Source organism: Protopterus annectens, chromosome 5.part0 (assembly GCF_019279795.1).
Source record: "Protopterus annectens isolate FY-2018-M chromosome 5.part0, PAN1.0, whole genome shotgun sequence".
NCBI classification, from domain to species: Eukaryota; Metazoa; Chordata; order Ceratodontiformes; family Protopteridae; genus Protopterus; species Protopterus annectens.
The window spans coordinates 1,090,961,372-1,090,983,981 of NC_056735.1; positions in this window are offsets into that span (position 1 = coordinate 1,090,961,372).

Here is a 22,610-nt window from a genome sequence, read left to right on the forward strand (position 1 = left end):
TGTGCAAAACTATGTCCTGTATGTGCAAAAAATAATGCAAAATAAAAGAATATTTGTTTTTAACAGCCATAACATGTTTGCGTGCCACAGCGGTGCACAAACATGCCGTTATGCAAAAAAAAATATTAAAAATTATAAAATCCAAAAACGACATATATGACAATAATGCATTATAGGGCGCCACAAGCAGTATGTACAATGGTAGATTTCAGTGGTTGCTAAGGAGGCAGACCCTGTAATAGTGAAGTATCCAGGTTGTGTGCACAGATCAGTATGCAAATGAGCTGAGGTTACTGAATAGCAAAAATGGGCTACTGAGTCGTCTGTGCATAAAACCCGTGTAGCCCCAGAACCATGTTGGTGCCAGAAGAACAGGTAGCTGACATCAAAAGGGGGTGTGTCACAATATGTTTAAGCAGATTGGAGCTCAGCGGCCACCGTTTGTGTGCCGTTCAGCTCAACTAAGCAGGGGTGTGTGTCTAGTGTTGTTAAGCTTTGTTTAGCTGCAGTGCACATGTTTTCCCTGGTTTAAGCTATGCTGAGCATGCCCATGCATGGAGGTGTGTTCAGACTGCTGAGCAGTGTTTACACTAGCACTGCGGGTTTGTGTGCCGTGCCACAGTTTTTATCAGGGAAGGCATTTTAAAAAAATAGCCTGGGAAGGCCAATCATGTATAAATTACTGATAAGTCCTGTTCCACTGACACTGGGTCATTCAAATCCCTCAATGATATACCTGGCAGGTGGAATTCATCATAGTTAGCCAGTCACACAGGCTGAATCTGCAGCACACCACTATAAAGTATGGATGCATTCTACAATCTGATTTTTCCCACATACTCTGCACCATTGGAGTACACACTTGGAGATTTTAACTGAGAGAATGCTAGGAGCTGCTGCTGCTCTGCTACATCTGTATGTGCTAGAGGCTGAGGTCAGTGCTGATGGTGTTGCTGACAATAAACATAGACTGAGAAGGAGAAGAGTGTTTAGGTCCAGGGTAACCTTCCAGGAGCTACATGAGCTGGAGATTGTAGAGCACTACAGGGTGGATAGGGGCATACAACAAGAACTCACTGAGTTTTGCCGCCATCAACTCAGACTCAGGGCAAACAGAGGGGAACCTATCCCAGTGGAAACAAAGGTATGCATAGCATTTAGAACATTAGCTACAGGTACTTTTCAAAGATGAACTGGGGACATAATGGGAGTCTCACAGGCATCTACATCCAGGGTACTCCACCAATTCCTGGATGCCATGCAAACACATACCAGTGACCACATTTGTTTACCCTGCACCACTGAAGAGAGGGCCAGCAGTATGAGCCTCTTCCACCATGTAGCACACTACCCTGAGTGTTGGGTACCATAGACTGCACTCATGTACACATCAAAGCACCACCCGGTGAGAAAGGTAGACTCTACATCAACTGCAAGGAGTATCACTCCATCAACTGCCAGGTTGTGTGCAATGCTCAGGGCAGTATCATGAGTGTGTGCGTTGGCAGCCCTGGCAGCTATCATGACTCCCATATCTGGCATGCATCACAGCTGTACCAGATGTTTGCCAGGGGGACATCCTATATGGCCATCTACTGGGGGATGCTGGCTATGCACTGGAACCGTGGATGATGTCGCCCATCAGAAATGCACACACACCTACCGAAGAATGCTATAATGAGGCACATGCAAAAGCTAGGAACATCATAGAGTGTTTTTGGGCTGCTCAAGTCATGGTTCCAGTGCCTTGATATATTAGGTGGAGCCCTGCAGTACTCTCCAGCAACATGTGCACAGATGTTCACAGTATGTGCCATGCTACACAGTATGATTCTGTGAAAACAGTGGTGGTAGAGTCATCACAGGAAAGGGACACATAGCCCCCCCACCAGAGCCTAGGTCGCTACAGCCACAGGCACAGAAGGACTCAGAGGAGGAACCCCCTGAGGCTGTCCCTGTAGGGTGATGTATGTGTGCCCAGTATTCCCTGGCCTTGGGAAAGAGGCAATGCATAGCACACTCACTGACAACCTAGGGTCCTAGGGACTGACACCTTACTCCGACTCACATACATAATATAAAGTATGCCAGCCACATCACACAACCTCTACCTTACCATGTATTGGCTGTGTACTGTGTGCATCAGACAGAGTCAGCCTTGAAACATAGGTCTCACAAGTGCTGCATCCACATTGTAAGTCACTCTCCTTTACTACAAATGTACGGGGTAGTAGACTATGGTAGCATATGAATGGACCTGCTGCATGTATGTAAGGGAATAGAGTGGGTTGCTGGGCTACTTGCAGAAAACTAAAGGCTACTTGGGTCAACAGGTACTATGTCCAATACTGGGTGCCCCATAATATGCATGAGGTCACAGGGCTGGAAAACCCACTGCAGTATGCAAGGAGAATGCCAAATAGTAGGGTCATAGGACAGATGCAACACTGTCAGTGCCAGAGTATACTACCCCCAACACACCAGTGTTGCCATACAACTGTAGTAACAGTATGTTTACAAAGATATATCTTCAGACCACACAATCCCATGGCTGTCACAAAGAACCCACCCAAATGCCCTATTTAACACAAAACACAGGGGTCACAGCAGGGCTCACACAGTGTATGTCTGTCTGTCTGCTGTTGATAGTGGAATTAAACCTCATCCTCTGGTGGCTCACTGGGCTAACTACATTAGCATGGTTAATGGTGTTGATGGTTCAAAGCTGTCTGCACCTACAACTTTTGCATCTGATGTACTGGTATGGTAGGAGTCCTACAGAATGTCAGCATGCCTCAATCTGTTCATGGCAGAATGCTGGGCAAAGACAGAGACAATGGGTGGCAGAGCACCAAACAAGTAGACATTATACATGCTCAGAGTAAACTAGTAGTATAACAGCAGGTTGCAACAGGTGAGATTAGAAGCAGGATGTAAAGCCCATCACTTAACTGTGTCAGTACTTATCTGTAGCCTCCATGTATTAGTATATTACTGGGAAACCAGAACTGTATGAGGAACAGAGCAGATATATGGAGTGGAATTCTGGACATCGTGTAGAAACATGTACAGTAAGAGGTATGCAGACTGTCACTCTGTGTCTGCTGTTACAGCATGTACCCCAGTCATATCATACCCACAACCACTTACAGCAGGAGATCTGCACAAAGCCATGGACAGTGGTGGGACAAAGGCCCAAATACAAGGGGAAGGATTAACTACTGGCCAGACAAATGTATAATGTTTAGACTAGAGAATAACAGGTCATGCATTAGCATGGGTTTGCTGATGTGTATGGAGTCAGTAACTCAAATGTCTATCAGCATGTCCTAATATCAACCTATAATGATTTGCCAATAATGTACCAGAAATCAACAATGCTATGTACAACATAACATGCATATGCAGAACACTATACATTTTATTATAATCGTTACACTTGATAGGTATGAGACATATATGATGTTCAGCACACAGCCAGGCAATGCCTTGGACAAAATATCAAGGAGGTGAGTGTTGAATCAGATGCAGCAGCCAATTGGCTGCAGCACACAAAATCCCAGACTGGAGTACAGGTAGGTTTGGCCTGGAGTCACCTTGTAAGTACTGACAGTCACACTGGGCATGCTCCTACACTTAGTTAACTTGAGTCCATGTCTGATGCCTCATTAGCCTGAGGAACTGATATATAAAAATATGTGTATGTATACAGATAGCTATGTATATGTATCTGTCTCTCCCTATCCTACTCACACATGATTACCCAATCTAAACTTTGACTTTCATAGGGCCAAGACCATATGATCAAAATTTTGAAAGTTCGAATATCTAATAAAAAAATAAAAATAAAAAAAAAAAAATTACCTGAACAGTTTTATCAGGGGACAAGCCCTCTACACCCCCTGCTAGTTATATATACCACCTCTGAGATCACACTGCAGTGCAGAAAAGGGAAATCTTCCCATTCCGTGCTGTATGGAGATCTCTGTTAAGAATGTCCAAATTTTCAAAAGTTCGATCATATGGTCTTGGCCATATGAAAGTTGAACTTTTGAAAGTTCGATCATATGAAGAGGATCTGTATATCTATATCTATCTATATCTATTTATATATATATATATATATATATATATATATATATATATATATATATATATATATACACACACACACACACACACACACAGAACTTCATAGAGCTGAATAGTGATTTAGACCCCCCCACAAATATGTATAATACAGTGACATATCATACACACACACACACACACACACACACACACACACACACACATGCCTACAGTTACATCCTATATATATATATATATATATATATATATGTATATATATATATATATATATATATATATATATATATGTATATATATATATATATATATATATATATATATATATATATATATATATATATATATATATACTTATATATGTGTATATGTGTATGAGGATGTAGAAATATTCAAACATACATGCAGGATGCTGGGGTTAGCTGCTGCACCTCACACACACAGCAGTTGTTTGATGGTAACAGACTAAGGCCACATAATGACATAATTGCCCAAACACAGAACCCTCTGCCTGTGGAATGCCACCCTGTAGACAGACAATGGTGAGCAGGTGGTGTAATGTGCAATGACATCAACGCAGGACTTGGACAGGCCATATTGTCAATGGCCAATTGTTCACCTGGCAAACTGCAATTGGGCAGACATGGTGGAACTGGTACCTGTGCACACATAGCAGGGGTATTAAAATGTGCCCCACTGCTAGGACACTAGATACACTAACAGCATAAAGCAGATTCACTCTGCTGGCCACACATGCTGTGTAATACAATGCCACTTTGCATAGCCCACAAGTACTGTGGCTGCAGCCATGTGTACAACAGATTTAACCATTTGGCATGTGCAATATGTACTGTGAGCTATAGTGTGTAATAGTAGGTAGGTAGGGTTTCTAATTTTACTTCAACCACCTTGTTGCTGTGTGTGTGTGTGTGTGTGTGTGTGTGTGTGTGTGTGTGTGTGTGTGTGTGTGTGTGTGTGTGTGTGTGTGTGTGTGTGTGTGTGTGTGTGTGTGTGTGTGTGGATATGTCCCTAACAGCAGTACAGACATGGCCCTCTGGCATTTGTCTGTGCCATGGTGAATCATTGTATGGCCCTGTGAGTAGTGTACTCTTGCACAATGTCTTCCCTGTCAACATCTGCCAATGTCACACACCTTAACAGCACTGGCTGACATTCTAACAACAGCTAAAGACCATGGTGCATGCAATAACTGCATAGAGCTGTAGTGTATATTACTAGATAGGTAGATGTTCTAATCTTGCAATAGACAACTGTATGTGTGCATAAATATATCTCCATGCAGCAGTTTGCCTGTCTAATCTATCTCTGTGCAATGGTCACACATTTTTAGGCCCTATGCCTACCTGCCAGACTCCACATCATCCTCTTTACAGGGCCTTCTGATGTCATCCACCTTAACAACATTGGCTGAGAGTCTTAAAACAGATAAGCTCCATGGTGCATGCAATATGTCCATAGTGCTCTAGTGTATACTACTAGATAGGTAGGGCTTCTAATCCCCCAACAGGCAGCTGTGTGTGTGTGTGTGTGTGTGTGTGTGTGTGTGTGTGTGTGTGTGTGTGTGTGTGTGTGTGTGTGTGTGTGTGTGTGTGTGTGTAGAAAGAGACACCCTTGCAGTGGTGTGTCTGTCTCACCTATCTATGTGTAATAGTTATACATTTTAATGCCCTGTGCCTACCTTTTGACCTCTCCACTGGCCTCCTTTACAAGGCCTGGTGATGTAGGTCACCATAAAAGCACTGACTGACACACTTGAAATTGATAAGCTGCATGGTGCATGCAATAAGTATGTAATGCTATAGTGTATACAAATAGATATGGAAGGGTTCTACTCTCAGTAAGGGTAACTCTGTCAGTGTGAGTGTGTATGAGTAAATATATCCTCTTGCAGCAGGGCATTTGTTTCACCTATCTGTATGCAATGGTTATACATTTTCAGGCCCTGACTCCCCCCCCCAATTGGCATCCTGTACAGGCCCGGCTGATGTCATCCCCTGAAAACATCACTGCAGACACTCTCACAACACAAAAGTTCCATGGCGCATGTGATTAGTATGTAGTACTATTGTATATAATACTAGATAGGTAGGACTTCCAATCACAAAAAGGCCAAGTGTGTGTGTGTGTGTGTGTGTGTGTGTGTGTGTGTGTGTGTGTGTGTGTGTGCGTGTGCGTGTGTGTGTGTGTGTGTGTGTGTGTGTGTGTGTGTGACTGATTGTGTGAGTGAGAATTTGTGTGTGCATGTATGTAGATATTCCCCCTTGCAGCAGTGTGTCAGTCTTGCCTATGTGTGTGCAATGGGTTAAACATTTTAAGGCCCTGTGAGTACCTGCTGGTCCTAAATAGCCCACATCTACCTAGGCATAAATGCTATTTGCCACCACTTACATTTGTAGGCACACAACACTCAGGTGACACGAATCAAGGATGGCATGCCTTGCCCCATTGACCCTGACACACTGCTCTACACAGATGCACCTAGGTAATCATGCACATATAAAGCCTTACCTTGCTGATGTCATATATCTGCCTTGCTACCATGCCATCCTGAGTCACTGTAGCACTACTGAGTCACTCAGACCCCTGTGACAGAAACATACAAAGTTCTGAGGGACACCTGTTAGTCTGTGACACCTTTGCCAATCTAACATCATGAACAAAGGAACAAAGACATTAATGTGTACTCATGACACATGCCAGCAGACTGCACCTGTCATGGCATAACAGAACCACAATAAACAATGTCATGTAATGCACTATAGTCACCCTGTGCATCAGACATGTATTTGCATGTCCCTGCATCGATGTTATGTATGTCAGGGATGTAGCACAGGTATCATCACATGCACAGGGTATGGTGTGCGGGTGCCAGAGGTCTAGGCTGTGCCAAACAGTTAACATTGTGTGTGGGGGGTCAGGAAAGGGTGGAGATTAGCTGGGGCATGTGCCATGTGTGTCTGTTGGTGAACTGCATATGACACTGATGTATGAGTATATGCATGTACATAGTCAAGCCATGTGCTAGCCCTACACATGAGCATGTTGGACAGCAGTGGACTGTTCATGGTAGACTGTATAGTTCACTTTCTCTGGCAATAAACATGGGAACTGGCTCTGCCAGAAGTGGCACTGGCACCACCATGCCCAGGGTCATATGCAGTACTACTTGCTGATGGTGACTGGTGTCTGCTGGACCTGTGTCCCTCATGGGACTACCCAGGATGACATGCCCATGGCCTGCCACATCATGGTGTGGACAGCACCCTCCCTTCTATAGTGCTGGAGGTACTGCCACTACGGGAGCATGAGTGTGCACAGCCATGTGGACTCTCAGCAGATGTTGCTGCTGACCTACAGCCACATATCCAATGCCCTACTCCCACCACATTGTCATGCACAATTTGCGGTCAAGGACTGACAATGTCTCACCCCATTGTCTGTCCACTACATCAGTAGAGTGATGCATGGCATCACCAATGTTATGAATGGAGTCATGGATGCCAGACAGTGATACATCCATGATCCTGAACATCCATCTGGTGTTGTGTTCAGAACATGCCTGTGCCTCCATGATGGACCAAATCATTCATTGAGTGACTCGTGATGTGACACCTGCAACAGGTGGTGGATGGGCAGCAGTCCTCCTTTGAGCACCCCTGTCAATCTGCCTGTGTGAGACCTCACCAGATCTCTGGCTATGGCTAGTGTCTACACTCACTGATGCCATAGTCACCACACTCTCCTGTTCAATGCTGCCAAACTCTGACTGTCCAATATCTGTGGCCGCAGGGGACTGGGTATGTGTGAGCATACTGACTGTGTGTGACAACATTTGGGAAAGAAGTGGGATGTCAACCCATGGGACAGATTCAGTCCCCCAACAACCCAACATGTGCCTCACTGTGGCCACCGTCCTCATCAGAATCCGATGAGACACTGACATCAGGTTGTGAGGGGGACACACTCCATCCCCCATGGTCACCTGTGAGGAGGAAGACAACATACCTACATTAATACCTGCAGCTTTATGTCTGCTGATCCACACACACACAAACACACATACACGCACACACACACACACACACACACACACACACACACACACACACACACACGCGCGCGCGAGGTGCCACAACTGCATTATACATACCACATCTTATTTTTGATCCCATGCACAACACACAAACAGACTATGACATACACAGACAAGACAGATCCTTAATAACATGCACTGCAGCTATGTGTGGTTAATGTTGCCAGTACTATACACCTGTGAGATAAGCGATATGTCCATATATGTGATTGACCAACACCTAAAACACAGTGCACCCATCTTCACCATACTATTGCTCCCTGTATAGCAGACTGCATAGACCTTCACAAAAATAAGTGCAAATATGTTGCAGCTCCTGCAAATACACTACTGTGATTACTGATTCAATGCACTGCAGTGAACCCCTCCAAAACTGAACATACAAGTATTGCACTCTGGTCAAACATAACAGTTGTGTCTACGGCAAACTGGGAGCCCTTAACATTCTTAGGGTATATGTGAGTTATACCTAAATAGTTTCACACTCACCGGCTAAAGGATGTTGGACTCTGGCCACACCAGATGTACCTATGGAAATGTGAGGGAGAGGTACTGTCAGCAAACACAAATGTGACATTGTTACAGGATAATATGTGTGTATATCAACATATACAGTAGAAACTCTGATACTGCCCACATTGCTGATATTCTGAGTATGTGTGCACAAGTGTGCGATACAAACAACCCCCCCCCCACATGCACCTGACACCTGTGTACTGGTATGCAGAGGCTGCCACAATGACTGCTACAGTATTACAGTGATCAACACAGGAGGCTTACCTGGACGCTCCTCTGCTGGGGAAGCTGTGCCACCCACCTCTATGACATATGGGGTAATGGATGCTTGGGAGATGGTGGCTGTTACCAAGTTTGCTAGGAACTCCTTTGTGGCTGAGAGTGGTTGTTCTGCTGAAGGCCCTCCACCGGTGGCAGCACAGTCCCTGGACACAGCAGTGGCTCTTTGCCATGTAGTATTTATCATATCTGCTGCCCGGTGTCGGCCTGCTCGTAGCATCTTTCCTGTAGCCCTACTTGGTTTACTGATGTGATGAGGTCAGCCCACAGTGCAGCACATTGCTCCCGATTCTGGCGACTCCTGGAAACCAGGATGTTGTGATGCAGTCTGAGGCCATCCAGGATCATGTTGTTTTCAGCAGCAGTAAAAGGTGGGTGCCTACCTCTGTACATGGTTTCTGCAAGACAAGAAGAGGGGAACACATCACAAGACCATGTACATTGCTCCCCATTATGTACACACCCTGCACATCCAATTTGGCCAGCACTAGCCACCGCTAACTAGCACATGATACCTCGCCATCTGTCAACATGGTATGTATGTGGCTATCTGCAACACAGTGGCAATACATCTTGCATTTCCCTGTTCATCTTGCTTTTTTCTGCTACTTGCTGCTTGTTCTCTAAAGTGTTCAACTGCATCTTTTCCTGCTGCATTTATTTTTGCTTGTTTATAGCCTGTCTAAATTGTAAGTGTTATTGTAAGCCTCTTACTTTTGGTTTAAGCACTTGGGCTTTAGGACCACCCCTTAGGTCTCCCTGGCCTTTCTCCCTCAGATTCTGACAAATACAGATGGACAATGTCCTACGGTTTCCCCTGCAAGTCTGGTTGATATGGGCATCCTGACACAGTGTAGCAACTGCCTCATATACATAGACAACCGTCTACTACCACCACCTAAGAACACAATTTGTGAGAGATGCAATTACATTAGGAACCTAGAGTCCATGCTCTCTCCCTCCCAATCCAGTACATCTGGCACCAAAAAGGTTGTCAACACAATCACTACACCTCAACCATCACCCACAACTACACAGCTCATACCCACATATGTGGAGGCCCTCAACAGAAACATACCCAAACAAAGAAGACCTCCGAGGCAAATACACACGCAATCTCCACAGCCTTCCACATCACATACCACTCATAATCCATACACCTGTGTCTCAGAGCCACTAAAGCTTCAACATAAAACCTACACATTAGTCATAGGAGACTCCATTGTGAGACAAACAGATGTGCCTCTCACCAGGCTGAATAAGGAGACAATCACATTTAGTTGTCTGTCAGGTGCAGAGTCTGTCATAACACATATGTACTGAAGTTTCTCAACAACAGGTACTGTTATGACTCTGTCATAGTCCATGTTGGCATGAATGACTTGAGGCATACCTCCCTGGACTATATGAAGAGAGACATAATTGAGCTTGCTAAGTATGTGTCCCTGGCAGTTATGTCCCTAGTCTTAAGCAGCATTCTGCCATCACCCAGAATGATACCTCAATACAAACAGGAAATTAATTATGTTAACAATTGGCTTAGTTTCTGGTGCCATTTCAGGGGGAAACAGTACCTGACAGCCTGGGAAGATATGATTGACAGACCATGATGCTTTGCCAAAGATTGCCTGCATCTGTCTCATCTCGGCTTTAGGCTTCTGGCAAAGGTTCTTGCCTCCCTCATAGTTCCTTTTTTAGGAAAAGTGAGGAGGTTAAGACTACCAATATAAAAATGGCAAGAAAAGACAATGTAAAGGTCATGCTGATATATGCTAAGAGTCTAAACATGAAACTGCACTCATTTCAAACATTCTTAACCCTGGAAAATGCTGACATCTGGGCAGTCATAGAAACATGGTTCAAAGCTGCAGAGAGTGTCCCAGCCTTACCTGGTTACCCATCCTAGCATACATCCAGACTCCAAACTGTAGCCAGTAAAGCCAAATGAGGTGGGGTGTCAGTATATATCAAAGACATACACACCTCCAGGCTGGTCAAACAGTATGATGCACAGGAGACACTCCAGGTGCAGTTAAGCATTGACAACTGAAAGGCCAAATGGTACAGTGGTTAAGGTCTAAGCCTTTGAAGCAGAAGGTGCATGGTTTGATTCTCACCAGTGGAAAGAGTTTTGGGTTGGGAGGGTGGCCTAATGGTTAAGGTGTTTGCCTTACAAACACAAGCTGCAGGGTTTGAGTCTCACAAGAGATAATTGGCTAGGCTTGAAATGGCTTGCAAGGGCAGTTAGCCTAGTACTACCCTATGAACCTATGAACCTATGACAAGCCCTCTATTCAAACATAGCTGGCTACCAGCCCCCAAATCTGACTCAAGATGCCCCTTCCACCTATATGGACCTGTTTGACTCTATCAGGATTCAACCCTTTACCCTGATCCTGGGTGACTTTAACTACCCAAACATAGATTGTTCATGCCAGAACACAAATGACCAGAGATTCATCGATTTTGTCAAGGCTAACACCTTAGAACAGCTAGTTTATACCCCCATAAAAGGTGAAAATATCTTGGACTTGATATTAAACATGAGTAACCACTGCAGCATCCCTACAGTATCATCCTCCCTGGTGAGATCCAACCATAAATCAGTCACTTTAAAGTCACCATCTCCCACAACAACAGCCCTCATCACTGCCCTCTCAAAGGCATAAAATATAGCCCCCATGGGACGCGATAACATTCCAGGCTGCATCCTACATGAACTCAGGCATGAATGTGCAGTACCATTAGGCACTGTATTCAACCAAAGCCTGAGTACTGTCTTTATCCCAGCCAAGTGGAGGACAGCCACTGTCATCCCTGTACACTAAGGTGGAGCATCCACTGATCCAGGAAATTATACACCCATCAGCCTAACTAGCCTGATCTGCAAGTCCATGGAACAAATTATCATGGACTTCATTAACAAGGACATTGGCAGCCTCGAAACACTTGATCCCACACAGTTTGGCTTTGTCAAGGAGAGATCATGTCTGTTAAATTTGGTTGTCTTCTTTGAAACAGTCACCAAAGCCATGGACAAGGAGAAGACACTGCACACCACCTACATTGACCTGGCCAAAGCCTTCAACACTATTCCCCACTCAGCCATACTAGATAAACTCTCTCAACTAAGCATCAATCTGTATGTTACCAGATGGTTAGCAAACAGGCGCACTGATACAACCCACCTAGTCAATATAGGGGAAGCCGCCTCATGCAGCAGACCTGTAACAAGCAGTGTACCCCAGGGTTCTGTCTTGAGGCCTCTGTTATTTGTACATACTTTTCTGAGGTGCTGGGCAAAACCAGTGGGCTATGGCTGACCAAGTTTGCAGGTGACTGCATGCTAGGTGCTGTCACCAAATCCCCTAGTGATGTGGACATCCTCCAACAGGGTCTCACTCAGACAAATGACTGGTGCTAGAAACAGGGCCTCAAGCTGTATACCACAAAATTCATCATCATCCCCTTTGATGATGGTGACGTCCCCACAAATTATCACATTGATAACCATGTCCTAAGCACGCAATCAGTCATGAGGGATTTGGGCATACAGGTTGATAACAACCTGACATTGATCACCAAGTTGCTTCCATTGTATGGAAAGCCTTCTACATGGCCCACCTCATGACTAAGGGTATCTCATCCAGGGACAAGGAGGTCATAACATCCCTGTATTCTTCCCTAATAAGGGCCATTATTGAGTACATTGCTCCTTTCGGCATGTACCTTGCAAAGCACATGCAGCAGCTGGAGAGACCACAGAGGTTCCTCACCTGGAGAATCCAGGGCCTCAAACATCTACCATACACAGGTAGGTTAAAAGCACTATCCCTCTACTCAGTTTAATACAGACTCCTCAGAGGTGACCTCTGTCTGGCATATAAGGCGATCACAGCCCCCACCTTGAAGGGACTGCTGCATATCCACAAGTCCATCTTCATTCAAGTAACCCGCACACGTGCCCTCAACCTGGTCTATGACATCAACAGGACTTATTGGCAGGACAGATTTCTGTCCCAGAGACTCCCACATCTGTGGAATAGACTCCTTCTGCACATCAACAGAGTACCGCTCTACTCTGTTTTAAGTGCCATGGAAAACTGGATGGGAAACAGAAAATATACCCTTGGGATTCCACCCATGTCCCTGTTAGACTGGGTCATCAGGTGTTGACTTGTGTAAACATGGGCTAAATTCTTGTCTAGGCTTCTAAGGGCCTCAGGGCCAATAGCCTAATAACCTTCTATGATCCTATGAATAGTAGTTATGGCCCTGTTGCTGTCTACTGTGGTGTGTCCCCTATAGGCAATGTCCCAGTACCATGTCATACAGCCACCGTCTGACAAATAGGTGAGTATTACTGCAAGCATATGGGGACAGTCCAGCAACATCCATGTGACGCAATGACACACAGCACTGGAAACATGCTGTATGGTATCTTCCCTGTAGGTGTCTGACATCTGCAGTACACAGATGTTTGTGGAATGTGTCTATGTGTCTGATATATGTGGACCCTCTGCCAGAAAAATGTGGATGTCTGGCAAACAGTTGGACACTACTTAATGGTTGTTCTCAGACTATGGGGAATCTGGGTGTCACACACCAGAACTCTCAGAAAATAGTTATGGTACAGTAATATCTGGTACTGTATTCATTCCCTTACTTTGTATGCTTAATATGTAGACTCAGTCGCTGAGTTCAGGCCTGTGCCCCCCACTTCTACTGTATATGACCTGATGTCCTGCTGTAGGGTGTCACCAGGTATGCTAGCCATAGCTCTCAAGCGATGAGATATGGATGTCGACTACACAGTGAGCAAGCCAGAGTACATCAGGGACAGACAGGGACACCTGTACAATGTTTGAACTATTCCTGCGTGACATTCACAGACTGAGAGGAACTGAATGACAGTACATCATGTGATATGCCATCTGTATCCACCATTACCTACTGTCACTATTGTCTAACACACAATCCAGTAGCATTTGTACAGGAGCCCACCATTGTAGGAGGGACTCAGAGGGCCAGCACTGTGATCTACGTCACAGCAGAAAAAGTTGAAAGGGAAGCCTCTAGGTGCTGGACAGCTGACTATTGGCAACATGTTATTCCAAGATATGTACTACAGACCTAGTGTTGTAGTCCCTATTCCCTATAACTTCATCCTTTCATCTATGTCTCATTACATGGGGACATCTATTACATACTTGGTAGAGTGCTGTACTCCTTTTTGTGCAGAAATACTGAGGTATAATGCTTGTGATATTGCAGTCTGTCTTTGTAAAGCAAGTCACAGACCTGTTTACCATAGGCTGCTGCTTGCCTTTTGTAGGTAATGCTCATGAACAGGTTATTGTCTGTGCACCAATCACTGGCTCAGACTTGCTAATTGCTTCCAGAATAGCTGGGTTGCAATTTCATTAGCCAATGACATGGCACAACAGTCCAATATTTAAGGCCTTGGCTCTTTCCTAGGCTTTGAGTTGGATATAACTGAGGTGTGGACACTGCAGCATTGCAGAGGGTAGGTATAAACACTGTCCGCTGTTGGGATTTATGTGGTATGTCCACAGTTTTGCATGTTATGCTTGGCCAACAATGTGGGTTGAGGTCAGTAACGGGGAAGACATATTTGAGTGTCATACATCCTACACATCGGAATATGCCTACTGCTGAAGTAGATGCTGGTCTGTCAGTTGTGTATGCTTGTAGGGGCAGACTGTGACACATATCCTTGTCACATGACCTCTGTTTCCCCCACCTCTTCATGTATGGGTGTAGTGTGGATCCCTTGTTCTAGAGGGTTGTGAGGTATGGTAGATATGTAGCAGGTAGATGAACATAGTCCTGCATATGTTGCAGGCTGCAGCTGCTGCTTTCTTCCCAGGACTGCAAGCTGTATGTGCCAGTGAGAGAGCAGTGTCAGCTCTGTCATTACAGCAGAGCCAGGGTGAGGGTACCCTTAACAGTCCAGGTGAGGCATGTGCTTAAGGTACATATGTTATGTAACAGTGCCAATCGGAGAGTGTTATGTGACATATACGTAGCCTAGACATATTTGTGCAGTGTATCCCTACCTCCAGGCCTTTGATGTGCTAAGATGGATAGCAGTGCATGTAGTAGCAGCAACCTGTTTTGATTAAAATTACAAGACTCAGTCATTATTTGTTGTATTCACAAGCATAGCATGTAATTGAAGTGCAACACACTGGATTTGAACCCAGGACTGTAGATGGCAAAATGTACAGCATGCTAGGGATTTAACAGACTGAGCTACCGAGTCAATCCTGCAGCAGGTATATTTGCAAGATATATGTGCATGCATACAATTTGTTATACAGGAGTCACATTAGCATGTGTGTTTGGATGGGTATGACGTGTGACACTGAACTGTCTGTCATGATATTCTCACCTCACTCTGCACTGACTTGTCAGTACTTTAATGTGCAGAAAATGCTTTGTGACAACTGTGCCAAAAGTAGGTGGCACAACTGTGGAGATTCTGCAGCAGTCTGTGCAGTTGACAGCTATACCTGCTATCCCAGACCTCATGTAGATACGTCATTATTTATTTAGCTATGTACTGGTTTGGTGTCTGCATCACAGACACAAGTACACTTCTAATTTTCCCATTATATATACAAGTAGTGTGTCATTGGCAATCAGGATATGTTTATGGAAACACCTGTTTTACTTCAGAGCTGAGTGGCCTAGTGAGCTAATACACTATGCTGTAGCAGGGGTGATATTTTGCAGATGTGCCTAACAGTGTCAGAAACAGAAAAGGTGATTAAGACAGTTTTACGCGGGTTTGTGTGAGTTTGCACGATGCTGTGCGAAGCGGCAAGCTGCTTAGCTCCGCTTAAACCCACTCTAATTTAAAAAAAAGAAAAGGAAAAAAGGTGATGGAACAGTGGTGAAATGGGAGCAAGCAGGGGGTTGAAAGGCAGGTAGGTGTGTGCAGGACGGGTGTAGGAAAGGACCATAGCTCTCTATTTCTTGTACAGCAACAGCTGTGCACGTTGTCAACAATTTGGAATTTGGAACCTCTGAGGGCAACATAAATGTGTTGATTGATGCATGTAATGATTTAAATGTGCCCAGTGGACGCATGTGTAAAATGGAGTGCTATGTATGGGGCGATTATTTTTTTTGTGGGACAGTTGCACATTTTATTTTTTTTCTAAGGACAGAGTGGAATGTTGGGGAAGGGATACAGGTACATGTGGGGAGGTAAGTTGGGTAGGAGAGGTAGCATTTGCAAACAGACAAGACAGCATACAGCGGCAGTGTATGACACTATTCACTTTGGACAGGGTGGGTGCTCTGGAATTGAAGAGCCATGTGTCCCCAGACAGCAGAAGTGAGACTGAGCTCCCCACCCATGAACAGTCAACACTGCTCCTTCACTGCCCCAAAGGTGGCTGTGCTGGGGGCTTGGCACCAGGGCCACCTTGCCTCTCCAGTTGGCCAGTCTGCCCTCAATCTGGTACAGGTGATCTTTGTAGCCACAGCGCATGATCCTGCACACCATCCCTGGCAGCTGTTGCTGGGTGATAACTCCTTCTCTGCACCTGCTCCCACCTGTAGGTGTTGCAGGACCAGCAGAGGGGACAGCACCAGGTTAGGTCCCAGACGTACTTGGACCTGGTGCCATGACTGCCTGATGTAGGGTAGGAGGATTGCCAGGAATCAGCGTACCCAGTTGAGCTATGGTGTTGAGGTTTTTCAAAGTGTACAGGTGAGTAATGAAGAGAACATGTAGTTAGTTATAACAGCATGCCAGAATGTTACACATAACCCAGTAACATAACATTGCATAGCATATGGAACACAACAATAAGTGGGATAACAGTATTGTAACAACATGCCAGTAACAGTTATGGCATTAGGCCAACAACATAGGTAATTCAACAAGGTATGTTAGTATGAAATCATTGTAATACATAAAAATAATAAAACACAAGGCCCAACATAATATTTTAAGAACAACATATCTTAAAAATAAACCATACTCAATATATAACAATAATAAGTTATGATGCAGATAGGGGGTGGGGGGAGAGAGAGAAAGAGATACATGCCATTACTACCAGTATAGGCTATATTGTTTGCAACAGAATTCTTATATACTTTACAGGTCTGCCCTTACTTTATGTATACAAGTGCCCTATAGCTTCTGTAGCACCTACATACCTCTCAAGCTATCCACATGGGACAGTATGGGCCAAGCTCTAACACCTACAGGTACACAACTGCAGGGAACTATTACATGTCAGGGGGGACATATATGACTACCAAGTTGTACTGTGGACTGATATCATGTGACTGTGCTATTGACATAAATCAAGTGGATGATACATCTGTGTCCAAGGAATTTGACAGCAGTGATCACAGTCTGTGACAGAGTGACACTTGAGAGACATGTATCATGCACAGTAAGAGAGTTTACCTATCATGCCATCCTTGGCAGGCATGGGGTTAGACTATCAGAAAACATTCACAGACACACCAGGCATACAGCCATACCAAGATTAAACATTTTTATTTATTTTATCAACTTTTATTACTATTGTATGTGTTGAATTTATTTACTGATGTCTTATCACCTTACTGAGCAATGCTGTTAACACTCTGGTACATCTGAACACAGAAATTATTAACCCATTCAAACAGCTACTACAGCCATTTATTTACCTGTCATTTCTGTTGGGACAACATCTGTTAACAATACATAAATGTTGCTCTAAATATTTAGTAGTACTTGTCTATGGATTCGAACCCCAGTCTGTGTGTGACAAAATGTACATTACACCTGGCATTTATCAAACTGAGTTACTGAGCCATTGCTGAATATTAATTGACTGATATGTGCTTAGAGCTCACCTGGTAACAAAATATGACCTGATAATAGAAATTTATTCACACACATACATGAGATTCATGCATGACAAAGATAGTAGCTGAACTGTGCATTAATAGATGGAATGTAGGTGTAGACAATTTACCCCTAGTGGGTGGGAATATGTGTGATATGTACAGACCGTATTGGAGTTCTGGGTTGGCTACCTGACCCATATACAGTTGCAGAAGGTATAATTGCAGTCTACAGCTATTACAGTTTCATCCTTGCCTGCAGCAGCGTACCTAAGAGAAGGAATGCATATAGCCGAAATGCAATGGTTAACATAAGACAATCCCAAGATACACAATATACCTTGGGCGTTACTATTATTGGTTCAGATGTTAGTGCAGAACAAGTATCATAATGATACTTTTGCTGCCTTAATACAATATTAATATCCTTCCTTCTTACCTTATTCACTTTCCTAGCAATCTACCCACTACCTTCCATTACTGGACCTACCTGGCCTCTAAGGACCGCCTGATCTACTTCAGGCTTTGCCAATTTGGACCATCTTGCTTTTCTGCTGTCCCAGTGATTTCTCCTGTTTGTACAGTACTTGACAAAGTATGTTTATCTTTTGACCCATATTGTAAGCTAATACCTGTTGACTGTCTTGTAATTTTTTGCCACTGAGTCAGGTAATCCAGCAGCCAGACTCCTCTCCCTGCCCAGTATCACCTGATAGTCCTTTTCCCCTGTTACTAACTTTATTCTTTCCCCACCTACTTATCCTTGTCTTGGTTACCTTCTGTATCTTTCCTTCTGCCCACTAGGTGGCAGTACAATCCAGCTTTGTGCCCTCGCTGTCTCCCCCACTTGTGCTTGCTTTAGCTCAATATAATTCTTCTTTTCTTCTATTTCTCATCTCTTGCCCTGCTGCTTCACCTCCTAGCCCCTACTCTTCTCATCCTTTGCCTACTTTAGACTATATCCACTTCTAGCTTCCCTGCTTCATTATCCTCTCTCCTACACCATACCTGCTCTACTAGAAGCTACATACCTGTTACTCCATCTCTTTCTCTTTGCCCCTTACTGATTGTCTCCTCTGAATCCTCACCACTTGGTCTGACCCCCTCTGTTTGCCCTGCGGGCTCACTCCGCTCCCCTACCCTACCCCCAATTCCCACCCACCCCCAGTGCTGTTAAACTTAAACATCTCTGACCACACCCACTTAACTACTCAGCGTATCCCATTAGGCTACTACTTATCAACCCCACCCCTTCTCCAATTCTCTCTATAACTAACCCCTCCCTTCAATAAATTTACTTTTCATCCCGCTACTTCTTTGTTACCCCTCCCATAAGTCACCTCTCATCAATTCTACCTTAAATTTCTCTTATCTTTACTTTGTTTAACCCTCTACATAATCTCTTAACCCCACTATCACAAATGACCTTCTTACTTAACTATACCCTTAAGAACTTTCTTCTTATTACTTCTTCAATAATATTCTTAACTTCACCCTATGCCCTAACCTTCTACGAACATCTCTCTTTAATTAATAATGAACCTTCCCATCAACAAACATTACCAATCACACAGCTCAACTTCTTCTCCCATAGTAATATAACCTCTACTTCAGTTTACCTACTCCCAAGGTTCCATAGATCTTCCTATGTTACTTACTTCTCCAGCAAGATAAGCCCACCCAAGTACCTTAAAAGCATAAAGACTTTACTAAAATATCCCACTCAACTTCTATTAGATGGCGATATTCATCCTAATCCAGGCCCAAACCCTCCAATCTACAATAACCCAAAAAACAAAACAACTAATTGTGTCTCTACCTGTATAAAACTAGGTAACTCTCTTAGAATAGCTCAACTCAACATCCGTAGCATTAACAATAAACTTACTCAACTGCATGCCCTCTTACAAGTGCATGCATTTGATATCCTGTGCTTTACAAAAACTTGGTTGAAACCCTCTATTCATGACCTAGAAATAACCCCACCTGGATATAACATCCTAAGATGTGACCGTACCACCAAGAAGGGTGGAGATGTAGCTATCTTATACAAATCTGAACTTCTAGTTTCATGCTTTAATGTGTTACTCTCCTCTAATACCAATGCAGAAACCCTTACCATTAAACTCCAACTGAATAAATCTAAATCTATTTATATAATATGCACCTACATCCCTCCAGGAAATAATATTAACACTTTTGAAAAGATTCTTAGTAGCCTTTCCACCCTACTACCTCAAGAAACTATTGTACTAGGTGATTTTAACATTGACTGGACTACCTGTAACTCTCCTAATCCTAACACCCAGATAAATCCTTATGGCTTCACTCAAATAATAAACACCCTCACAAGAATCCACAAACCTAGTAATAAAGAAGCTACTCTTGACTGGATACTTATAAATAGTCATCCTGAAACCTATACTTCAGGAACACTTCCAGATGACCTTAGTGACCATGTTCTTACCTATATAACAAAACAAAAGGCTCATACACCTATTAATAACACATTTATAACCTATCGTTCCAAAAAACACTTTAAAGCAGACAGCTTTCAGAATGAACTAAAGGCCCGTAACTGGTCACCTCTGAAACAACTCAATCTAGATGAAGCAGTTTCTTACTTTAATACTAAGTTCCTACAAATCCTAGATCTCCATGCCCCCCTTCGCTTTTCCTGAGTTAGGACTGAAACAGCCCCATGGCTCACAAAACAAACAAAGGACAAAATACTCCTACGGAACAAAATATGGGCCAGCTGGAGAGCCACTAAGAGCTCTGCTGACCACCTATATTTTAAACAGCTAGGAAATGCAACTAAAAATGACATTATCTTAGACAAGAAAAACTACTATCTCCACCTTCAACAATCACACCCAAATAACCCTAAAATGTTGTGGTCAGGCATTAATAAACTTCTCCATCCAGGACATACCAAAACTCCAGCCCCATCTTCAGTTCCCCATAATAACCCTTTGCAAATAGCAGATGCCTTTAATAATTACTTCACAGAAACTATACAAACTCTTGCAAACACAATATTTCTCATTTCCCCCAGCACTTTACAAAACACAAACAGTTCAGTGCAAACAGTTCAGTGCCTCCCTTCCATATACAACCTGTGCCAACATCCTTTATCTGCAAACTCCTTCAAAAACTCAAACCTTGCACCCCTTCTGCCGACCACCTACCAGCAGAATACCTTCAAATAGCTTCCAAAGTCATAGCATATCCCATATCCACCCTTATAAACCGAACAATCATAGAAAGTAACATCTCATCCATATGGAAAGTCTCCCATATAATCCCCTTACATAAAGGAGGCAAATCCACTGATATCTCCAACTTCCCACCAATTGCATTACTCTCTCCATTAGCCAAAATAATGGAAAAATGTATTCACCATCAACTACTCCAACATCTGCTCCACAATAACTTACTTGCCAACTGTCAGCACGGCTTTAGGCCCTTTCATAGTACAACTACCGCCTTCTATCTTTTACTGACTGTATTAACAAGAATCGAAATAATAACTCTCTATCTTCTGCACTATTCATTGACCTATCAAAAGCCTTTGATATTGTTAACCTTGACTTACTAATCAATGTCCTAAAAGCCCAATCTCTTGACCCACAAGCAATACTTTGGTTTACATCCTATCTAAAAAACAGACAACAAGCAGTGCTCTGGGACAATAATCTCTCCACACCCCTCCCTGTAAACATTGGAGTCCCTCAAGGCTCTATCATCAGCCCTCTTCTATTTTCCATCTTTATTAATGATCTAAATACTGTTGTTCCTCAAGCCACATGCATACAATACGCTGATGATTCTACTTTAATCTGTACTGCTAAGTCATCAATCTCTCTTCAGACCCTTACTCAAGCAGTTTTTAACACCGTTGAAAATTGGTTCACCCATCACTACCTGCTCCTTAACCCTAAAAAAACAAAATTATTACTTTTTGCCCCCACTCAAAAGTCACCAGAGTTCCACTTCACAATTATCTCTAACAATGGAACTACTATTTCCCCTGACACTACTACACGTCTACTGGGCATAACCATAGATAATAACCTCAGCTTTGACGAACATATCAACACTACTATACAGACTGTCAATAAAAAACTAGGCTCCCTGCATAGAATCAAACCCTTCCTCACACCACTAGCTAAAACCTCCATTGCCCAGACTCACCTAACTTCTACTCTATTCTATGCTTCCGCTATATACATCAATCTATCAAAACACAATCTAAGCAAGCTTGAAACTAGCTATAATAACATAGCTAGATTTGTCACTGCCACCCCTTTCAGAACCCACCACTGTCACAACCTTAAACAACTTGGATGATCAGAACTACAAAACCATCTATTGTATAAGCAACTGCTTATCTCACATAATATTCTTCATCACCCAAACAATACCCCAATCCTCTCTAACCTGATCTCCCCATATAGAAATCTTGCAACACTTCGCTCAGCAAATAAGCTATTAATCTCCAATATTAAATCAAACAATAAAGCTGGGGACTCACTTTTTACTAACATTGTGGGTAAAATCTGGAACAATCTTCCTAGTACACTCACGTCTCCCTCATCCACACCACTCTTCAAGAAACATCTCAAAGAACATCTGAAATTTCATTGGCTGTGTCCCTGTTCTAAACCAGACTAAACCCTACTTTTTCCCCCTTAATGCTCTTTTTTCTATACCCCTTCCTTCTAACCTT